At 40.7% G+C, this 10736-nt stretch overlaps 1 non-coding gene and 1 pseudogene across 1 annotated transcript; both read left to right on the plus strand.

The window, feature by feature from the left end:
* Window positions 1-1379: 1379 nt before the first annotated feature.
* On the plus strand, window positions 1380-1453 carry Trnas-uga (transfer RNA serine (anticodon UGA)). The gene has a single exon. It is a non-coding gene; the product is annotated as a tRNA-Ser (tRNA).
* Window positions 1454-5582: 4129 nt separating this feature from the next.
* LOC145501662 (uncharacterized) overlaps window positions 5583-10736 on the plus strand; it is an 18981-nt pseudogene continuing 13827 nt past the window's right edge.

Consider the following 10736-nt stretch of genomic DNA (forward strand, 5'->3'; position numbering starts at 1 on the left):
AAAAGAAAGATGGAACTCAACCTTACACGCTTGTACAACAGCTGCCGGAATACAAACAACGTTTTGTGTTGACTTTCACATGGCAATTCTTTGCTATCGCCAGGAATTATTCCCCCTGATTTATCTGGCGTAAATGGAAAGGTTCTCTGATTTCTGTCCAATGGGAAAAAATCTGCGCTATACAAACTGCGGTGGCTTGAAAGAGAACCTTTCTGCTTTTCTGCTTTTCTTTTCTGCCGATAGTTTGATCTACGAACGAGAGTGAATGGCAGTATAGTGGCGAAATACCGCTGTACTACCACCCACCCTGTCATCCTGACAGGAAGTGCATATGCGAGGATGTGGCTGTTATACTTCCAGTGACCGCTGGACAGACGCAAATGGGACTGCCATTGGATTTCGTTAAGCTTCGAAAGCGAAGCGAAATACGTCAAGTGTCACCCGCAAGTTTAGGGAAAGGTTTTCGAAGCCTGCTGATTAAGGTGAAGCCGGATGACTTCTCATAAGCGGAGCATATACGTATGCCAGCTTGTCTTGCACAAGAAGTAAAATATCTTCGTTAAGTGCTAGTCACATGAAAATATCAAGAACTTTTATCGTTTAACCTCGCCTTGTAACTAAGGTTGCTCCAGCTTAAGTTTTAGGCGAGCTTTTCTGACCTCATTGTATACATTTAGCGTCATTAGCATACGACTTTAATGCGTCATTTCTAATATGATTCCTCCTCAGGTAGAGAGAACATCATGCTTGATATAAGTTGACCCCAAACAGCTTAAGAGCTTATGAAACGTAGTACGTGTTTAAAGTTTTTGGGTGTAATACCGAAAGTGACATTGTCTTTCAAAAACTGCAGGAGTTCTGGGTGGCCCGTACATTTTTTGTAATACTTTGAGTTTTTAAGCCCGCGTGGCACAAAAAGGTATTTACTACGTCGTTGTCAGTCAAATTCCTTACGACAGTTGATCGTGCTATGACCTTTTAATATTCAGAACTGATATTTTTGTAGTTTCGACTGAGATGATATACCAAACACTCGAAACAGTGTTTTACAACATTTCCAAATTCCTCGAAGTTCGTCAAGCAAAACTTTTCTGGGGAGGCATTGTCAAAACAAAACATCAAAGCCTGACTAGCCTCGCTTTCATGCGACTCGTCCCAAGCGCTGACCGAGTGGTCTGCCATATTTGCATTCGGTGTGCATCGTATTTTCAACTCTCTCCTCGGTGTTCAAAGAAGTTGTATTACTCATAGTTGCAGTTTTCTGTTAGGCTGTTGGTTTCGTTGTTAGATCATTTACTGTGAGTATTAACCCTTTTTTGGATTCCATGGATTAAAACTTTAGATCATGATGGTATGCTGCGACGCCATCATTCGGAGAAGGTACGTATGGCCGAGTGGTTAGGGCGCCGGACTTGAAATCCGGATGTCGCGGGTTCAAGTCCCGCTCTGACCACTAAGCTGGAGTTGTTTCTCGGTAGACCCCAGTTCAACTCCTCGGTCATGCTTGTAAATAGCCAACTGGTCTGCCTCCCGCCAGTTTGGATTTTTAGCCCTATTTAGGTTTATTTGAAATACTTGTTTCTTTTAGTTTAGGTGACATGCTTGAGAACTGGGTAGGTACAGCTAAACTATAAACTTTCAAAATTTGACATTTAACATTCTTTTTAAAACATTATACATTGTTTTATGAGGGTTTTCTTCCGTAGTCTCTATATTTAGATCTCTGACCACGCAATGACGTCATAAATCACCATAAAGTAAACATGGCGACGCCCAGGGGTTTTAAACTGAAAACCAAAGACTTCGTATTCGAACCACTTACTGAGATATCACCTTAAAACCCCAGGATCAATTAAAGAGAACCATTAGAAGTAGAAGTGCTTTTCAGCCAAGATACCCTTTAACACGCAACTAGTACTCGGTTAGTCCGGGCTTGTTTTTCTGGTCAGCTGGGTAAGTGGTGGTTATATTTGATTCCGAGTTGAGCTTGTTTTAAGCCACCTGAATTGTTTTTGATGAATACCTTCAGTTAGCTTGTAAACTTGTGCGTTGCACGTTGTAATTTAGCAGCAATAGTCATAGTAATGGCTTCAGTTGTGTAAGGTGCAGAGAAGAATCGAAACTTGAAGGGCAACGAGAAACAGACTCTTACTGATAAACTTCACTACATCGGAGCCGATTAGTTCTCCAACCTTTCTTTTGGCCCATTAAAACTTTTTTTTGAATTAATTTCAAACGTGCCCAGATGTCAATGAAAGTAAAAACGGCCGCAGTTATCTGGCGGATCCAGACCTTGAGGGGAGGGAAAGGAGGTTTGCTTGCCCTGCCGGCTTTTCTTCCTTCTGCGATTTTGGCTCCTGGTTTTACCCAAAATAAGGAGGGGGGGAGGGCGGGCTCCCCGGACTCCTCCCCTAGATCGCCACTGATATCTAAGTTGTGGGAGAACGTATACCTTCCATGCATGGTTAGTTAGCCACGATCATTTACTGAAAATTAACATCGCACTTCAAGATCGCACCTCTCATTGGGAGTGGATCGCGACTAGGCGTATACTCACATCTCATGTTAAAAAAGCAGAGCAGAAAGAGGGTTGGAAGAAAAATAAAAAGAATCTTTTACTGAAAGCACATTCTTTTAGAAACGTTAGCCATTAGATTAACAGAAAATCGACCCGAGCGATCGTGCGCGACACTGCGACACTGCACGGTCCAATACTTGGAGGAATATTGGACCGGAAATGGAGCAATCTGATTGGTCGATTTTAGTTATTGGCCCTCTGAACAAGCTTCGTTGTGAAATAAATACGTATATGTTATATATAGCCTTGTCAGTTTATTGGCGTTTTGGGCGATAAGCCAACTAGCTGAGAGTATTGATCAGTGTGTTATCGAGGATGTAAATGTGTGCATTCACTCGTGTTTGATGAAAACTTTAGCTGCGATAAGCTGATGAGTTGAAGTTCCTGTTTCTACCGATCTTTTCCGCGTCAGTGAATTCAGAAGTTTCGCGAGACAAGGTATGTTTTGATGATCAAAGTCTTATATCCATTTTAAATTCAATTCCTTTCTGTATTCCCAAAGTAGCAAACCTTTTATTTTCAGTCGTATCGTAGATGACAACTTAGCAGTTAAAATTCCAGAAACAAGATCAACGGAAATCAGACAACAAACACTTGGATTAAGCTTATCTGCATATGCATAAACATTTGTGCCGCTATAATTTTTTGTTTGCAGCGTGATGAAATATGAATTCTGTGTAATATTTGAGTAGTATGTTCTCTCAATTCAAAATAAAGCCGGTTAAAGATGATTCGAAGAAATCTTGTGGGAGTTGTCCAAAGAGTGGATAGCGATTTCCACTGGATAAATTTCTATCCAGTGGGCAAGCGTTTGGCGATCAGACCTTGTTTACTGACCAAAAATTTTTCCGTTTGGACATTGTTTGATGGCGTTTGATTGTGCACGTGTTTGGCAAAATTCGAAGGTCGATAACCATTTGATCAAACATTTTAGAGCCCTGTCCAAACGGGAAATGCTTGGCGACCAAACACGATCAAACATTGCTAGGCCGGTGATCAAACATGTCGATGTTGAACTGAGTGGCCAAATGGTATCAAACAGTTAAGTTATGCTATCCATTGGGTAGTGCTTTATCCATTTGATTGTTTCATCTACTCTTAAGACAACTGAGCCCACAAAAGACCTGGTAAAACAGAGAGAAACCTTTTGAAAAATGGTTACACGAGTCGTGTATACGTCACAGATTTGTCACAAGGTGCGCAGGAATTTTCCCAGTGGCGTTAGATGTTAGGTGACTCCACTGAATTGCTTTGCTCATCCTTACTGTTCATAATTTCTTGTGCACTATGAAATTTCCTTTAAGCTGAGCTCTACGGGAAACAGGTATTTTGACCCCCATCGTTAGTGCATAAAATTTAATGACGTTAAGTTCGATAAAGTTAACTACAATATTTGCGATGTAAAGAAAAATTAAAATTCTGCTTCGAGATTTTGTTATTGAATGCTCTAGAGAACATGTGTTTAGGAAAGGCTGGGTAATGGTCAAATCCCTGTATGAGACCCGCCTGCAGGGAATCCTGGCAGTTGAATCATCAAAACAAATATCCAGACTAAGATGATGAATACAACCACCATGATTCCCTGCAGGCACGTCCCATAGAGGGAATTGGCCATTGTACACATGCTGTGGGTTTTCTAAGTTGTTTCATTATCTTGATAATGAAACACTTTTTAATAATAATAATAATAACAACAACAACAACAATAATAATAATAATAATAATTTTATTTCCGTGCCAGTGTATTTAGCTACACAGTAAGCTAATTTCCAATTAAAAGGGTTTATTATGTAAGACCAAAGTATACTTTGCTGCATTTTGTTTTGAATTTTGCCAAAGTTTGGGCTTAAAATTGCAGGCTATAGTAAAACTCAAAATACACTTTTGTCCGATTCGATGAGGTGTATAGGAGGCTAGGAGATTTGTTCTGTATCTGAGAAAGTCCTGGATAAAATTCGACAGTTGGCATATGCTGATTATTGTCACATGACTAAATGTAAGCCACAGGACTTAATATGCAACGTATCTGTACTCATGGGGTATCGCTGATTTCGTGAGGTATAGATGATTAAAAAGTGAACATAAGAACATAAAAAAAAATACAAAAAGGAAATAATTAAAGCAAAACACTGTGCAGTTGAATATAAGCTATGTTACTTAGCATATACTACTGAGATGTAATATATGAAACACCACAGACCGTTTGACCCCATTTCCAAACACCGGGAAGAGAGTTCAAAGTACACGACACGCAACGGAGTATTTTTGACGGAGTCAAGGTGTTTGCTGGAAATGTGGTCAAACACGGTCTCGAGTGTTTGATATATTACTTCTTAATAATTCATCAAGTTAAAACAGAGAAAATCACAACCGCGAAGGGCGTTTGGATACCCGGTCTTAATTAGCGTAGATTTTGACAAATTTACTCAAGCTAAGCCAAGGTAACTTTATTTTAAGTCGCAAACGTGGGGAGTGGAGTACTTCTCTGTTTACTCTTTAGTTTTTGTTTCGATTGAGAAGATATATCAAACACTCGAGACAGTGCTCCATTAGCTGTCGAAACATCTCGAATTTCGCCAAAAATTCTCCGCTGCGCATCGTATTTTCAACGTAACTCTCTTCTTAGTGGTTGGTTATCCCGATGAAACACTGTCTCTCGTGTTTGATATATTACTTCTCTGTCGCAATGCTCCTTATCAAGTGATGCCCAATCATTGGTGACCACGCTGTGGCCATCTTACCATGGCAACGATACAACCTGTTAAAAATACCCTTAATTTAAGTTCTAAGTACTTTTATCATACGACGCGTATTTTGTACGACACCGCGCGCGCCATTTCGTTGGAAAACCATAAGAAAAAAGGTATCCAATGACAGTCGTACGCGTCGAAGTGAAAGGGCCAGAAAAACATGTACGGCCCTACTAGAAACGCGTTCGGCTGAATCGATGCGAGTTAATGACAGATTGCAAAATTTTGTTTTGTCAAAAGTAGGTCATGGATGTGAATGATTTTCTTTGTGTGCACTTTGTTTGTAGGGACTTACAGTCCTGTTTGTTACTGACAATGCCAGCGCCTGAAAATAACAGGGGTAGCCGTTGGGATGACGATGGTGATCCACCATCTCTCAGTATTGAGGTGAAGAAGCTCAGTGATCTTCCTAAAACGTCAAAGCAATGGAGCAATGTCCATCTTCCAGTAGACATTCTGTTATTGACAGTTGAGAATTGTGAGTTCTTGGCATGTCATTATTACCTAAGAGATGCTTTTAAAAGTTATTCCCAAACTCTTGGATATGTGTACTTTGGAAACATGGGTGATCAGGATAAGCCATGGAAAGTTGCTTTAGTGAAGTGTTCCCAAGGCTCCTCAGTTCCTGGTGGCTCCCAGACAGCTGCTACCAATGCTGTTACCCAATTGAGACCCAAAATCACTTTTTGTGTTGGCTTCTGCAAAGGTCTGAATCATGACAACACCAATCTAGGAGATGTGGTTATATCCTGTAAGCTTACAACAGATTCCTACAAAACACCAGTGAGCAGAGATGTTGGTAACCTTGTCAGAAACGCGGCTGACGGCTGGCGGCCACCCTTAGAATGCCCAGAAGCTTTTAGAGAAGTCAAAGTATGCTGTGATGGTGAGATTTTGAGCTGTCCAAGTCCAGTTAGTGCTGAACAGCAGCGTAAATTACATCCAGAGGCAATTGCAGTTGAAATGGAAGGAAAAGGTGAGGTTTGTATGCAGTTCAGCCTGGTCGGTCAAACCTGAAATATGTCTTCAGTGTACCGTGTGGCCCTAAATTTTTGCGGGCTCTAATTTTTGCGTTCTTCCATTTTTTTTCATATGATCCGTAAAAAAGTTCGCGCATAAAATAATTCCCGCAAAAATATTCTCCGTAAAAGTTTACTCCACTGGCGAAATTATACACGCAAACATCACAGGTAGATTCTTGTTGCTGCCATTTATGTTAATAGGAAAACCAAGGAGAGGAGGAAAGAGTAAGTTGTTTTTAGTTTCATCACATCAGGTCGAATTCTCTACGTAATGAAATGAGAAACAAAACGTTCAGAAATATATATAAAAAAAGGTTTACATTAAAGGATCGTCTGAAGATACTCCACTGAGAAGAGCATCTCCAATTCCGCACAAGAACACGATGTTACTGTGATAGAGTGCATGAAAACCCAGTCTATTACAATCGCAAAAATTAGTTTTTGCAAAATACAAAAAATCGCCGATTCGCAAAAATAAACTCCCGCAAAATTTCATGCCACACGGCTTACAATGTTTTGTTTGGTTAATTGCACCTCCTTGTTCAAACATGCTTGAAATTATTTTGTACAGCCAAATTAAGCGGCTCTGTGATAGGCTTGACTATAATTTATCATTCATGGATAGTTTGTTTGGCTCGGGGTATATATGATCAAGACTCGTGGAGTGATTCCCTTTCTCTTTTAGCCTGAAAGTAAGCTCTCTTACGGCGGTAGGGGTAGGAAAGCAAACGGGAGAAGAAGAGCTTGCAAGCATCCATACCTCCCTCCATCTTTCCCTCCTATCCTTCCTTCATTCCTTCCTCCCTTCCTTCCTTCCTCCCTCCCTCCCTCCCTTCCTTCTTTCCTTCCTTCCTCCCTTCCTTCTTCCCTCCCTCCCTCCCTTCCTTCCTTCTTTCCTTCGTTCCTCCCTCCATCCTTCCTCCCTTCCTCCCTTCCTTCCTCCCTCCCTCCCTCCCTCCCTCCCTTCCTTCCTTCCTTCCTTCCTTCCTTCCTTCCTTCCTTCCTTCCTTGCGTGCATGTATGTGCTCTTTCCAGGATAGGTTTTCATCTATCTTCAATTCGAGAACTTTGCTATGATTTGTTTGGTTTATTTTGACGACGTCTACATTAATATTTATTGTCTTATCATTTCGTTTGAGACTTAACTTGTTACCTCTGAGCCAGAGATTAATGCTTTTCAGTTCATTATTGATTTGGGTCTCAAGACCAATTACGTTAAATGCAGCAAAAGTAATATTAGTGTCATCGGCATACATTCTAGGGGAGCTTAAGCTCAAACAATTTGAATTTTAATATGAATCAAAAAGAGTAGAAGACCAATTATTGCCAGTCCTTGTGGAACTCCGCAGTTTAAAGGGCTTGCACTGGAAATGTCGAATTGTTTACGTTGCATCGTTGCATACGATTCGTTAGGTAAGACTTAAAATACTCAATATCTTGTGATAATCCATCTAAAAATAATTATCTAAAAATTCTATGCCTACGCTGACTTAATTTTAAACCTGGCAGTGACCTGCCATCTACCTGTTTGCACACACATTACATGTACTTACTTTCTTTGTCTGTTCTTTTCTTCTAGGAATTTTTATCGCTGCTCATGATTTGAAATCAGAATGGGTTGTTGTCAAGGGTGTGTCGCATTTTGCAGATAGCTGTGCAAATAAGCCGTGGGAAGTCTTTGCTAGTGTCATGGCCGCTTCTCTTGTGTCTAATATATTAAGTGATCCCTTTGTTTTTGAACAATGGCCTCACCATGGAGGTATGTGTGGCAGCGTGTGCACGTTTAGCAATTGTACGTTGTAGTTGTCTTTCAGAGTTCAACCTGTAGTTCCTTTGTGTGTTTTATTTTACAAAAAAACTTTCAGAGAAAATAGGCTTTTGGCTCACAGGCACTTGATTATCAATCACTCGTGAGACCCGGGGTACTTTGGATTACAAGGGATGGAGAGGAGCAAACGAAGCCCTAATTTAAAATCCAAAAAAATGCATTGAAGCTTTACCTGCCACAAGAATATCACCAACCGCAAAAAACACTAGAGAAAATCCCCCTAAAATATTCAAATGCTAAAAAGTACTTAACACCTCCTCGAAACTTAAATCTAAGTACCCTCTGGGCATTACTCTAGCTACAGTGTAATTAAATGACTGAGTTAATGAGACCCTGCTGGTGTACAATTTAGTATCAATTATTAAAGCCACACCCACACAGGTGGAGGGGCAGATCTAACAGTACCAGCGAGGATATTTATATGGGTAACAACATTGCAACCCCCCCCCCCTCCCCTTTTGCTGGGTAGATACAGGAAACAGAAACAAAACACTGATTACGGTGGCAAAGCATGGGTGGCAGGGAAGACAGAGCCTATCTCCCCTAGAGTAGCGACGTCTCTAGGGGAACCTATGTTACTAAGGGGACCAGAAGAGGGGTGCCCTCCTGGGAGGACAGTAGGTCAGATGGTACGATGGCACCATCCTGGAGAGATCCGGACCTATTTCCAAGGGTGGCCACAGCACTTACTGTAGGCAAAGTGCAGTCTAGGTTGCACTTCCCTGCCACCAAAAAACCTTTATTGACTAAGCAGCTATGGTTTACACACAATACAACGAATAGAACGTGGTAGTGAAGAAACCGAGAAGGTTCAGCAGGCGAAAGCCACCTTCTCACGAAAGGCACTTACAACCACATGGAGGAAAAAGATGGGAAAGGACAAAGTTACCAATACAGGGAGGGAGGGAGGGGAAAGCGGAGAACGGCCTAGCTTAAATACTAGCTCACAACTGGGACAGGGTCAGAAAACAATGGGATTTTACTAACTGGGGATTGAGGGAGTTGGGAGGGGTGTAGCAAGATGAAATCACATGAGAGCATGGTGGAAAATCACTGCGAGCTTTGTCGTTGATTTCCCATATGGTAAAACTATTGTGTTGCATTGGACATTGACCTAGGGTTATTGCACAATGGCTAATAGGGGGAAGGTAACAGAACTGGTGACAACCTAAGATGACAGCTATGATGTAGACTACAGAGCTCATTAACCACAGTTTAAATGCTTAAACTTCTAATTGTTAACAGTGTTTTTGATACATAAAGAGTACATGTAAATGCTTAATTATAGCTATCCCTCCTGGTCTAAAGTTCACTTAATTAATAATAAACAGTCTGGCGTGCAGACATTGTAGGGGACGAAAATGTTAGAAACCGGTCTGAGATATACTTAAGGTAGTCTGACAGCTGTGTGGTGTTTCACAGAAATCTTAAGTGAAAAAATTTTTATCCAAGGACATTGAAGCTCATTGCTGAGAAAGAAGTACGATGATTTCAAACTGTCTTTTGTAATGATTGACGGATTGGGAACTGTTCCAAATCGACAATAAGCGAGTATATTTTGTGACAAGTAAGTTTAATATGTATCAGTCCAGGGACAAATTTGACTTGACAAGACCTAATGGTGGGCTTGAGCTGATTACATATATCTTCCCTGCCAATGAATTTGTAATTGGGCCCAAAGTTAACTAATGGGAACGTTGTACGTGCTTCACAGCAATCAAACAAGCCTACATAACACCAGGCTATGTAACAAGTTATGTTCCAAGTTCATAGACCTTGCCAGCAGCTTCGTCCATAAACTTGCCAAACCTACAGAATTCAACCAATATTTCCTAAATACGAACCTCACGATTGGTCAATAATATACCTTAGTATAATTTCTACAGGTGATATAAGAATTGGACGCTATATTCACCTCGCTAGGCGATGAGGTCGGTGAATATAACATTTCCAAAGCTTGATTTCAAAGCTCGCCATCTTTCCCATCTCGGAAAGTAAACATGGCGGACAGTTGCTGAATGGAATTTTCGTTTATTCGAAAGACATCATTTCTAAAATGACTATTGTTGCCCTTAGACAAAAAAAGGTTTTAAAGAACTGGTATTCGAGTCATCTAAGAATCGTAAACGCAGTGGTTTCGTTGAGCTCCAGCAGGTCAGATCGAGTGACCGAAAATTATTTTTCTCCGAACTGGAGGTACTAGTGTTTAAACGGTGAGTACAACAGTGTGAATGAAGACAACAACGATATAACAAAAATACTGCATGATTTTTTTTTCTCAGCGTTTTGCTTGTTTGATTTAATGCTTGACTCTGTGAGTAAATTGATTCACTTACTACGGCGGCTGCATATGAGAAAACAAACGAACAATCGCGTCTATAGTTCCTTGGTTTAGTCCGTTATTTTGTAGTTCTTGATATTCACCAGAAAATTATACTAAAACAGTTATTCGACTCAGGCTCAGTAAATAGTTACTTCGACTTCGTCTCCATAAATATTCACCAACGTTCACTTCGCCTTCGGGCTTCGGCTAATAATTGTTAAGTATTCGCAAAAAC

This window comes from Orbicella franksi, chromosome 10 (genome assembly GCF_964199315.1).
Source record: "Orbicella franksi chromosome 10, jaOrbFran1.1, whole genome shotgun sequence".
Lineage (NCBI taxonomy): Eukaryota > Metazoa > Cnidaria > Anthozoa > Scleractinia > Merulinidae > Orbicella > Orbicella franksi.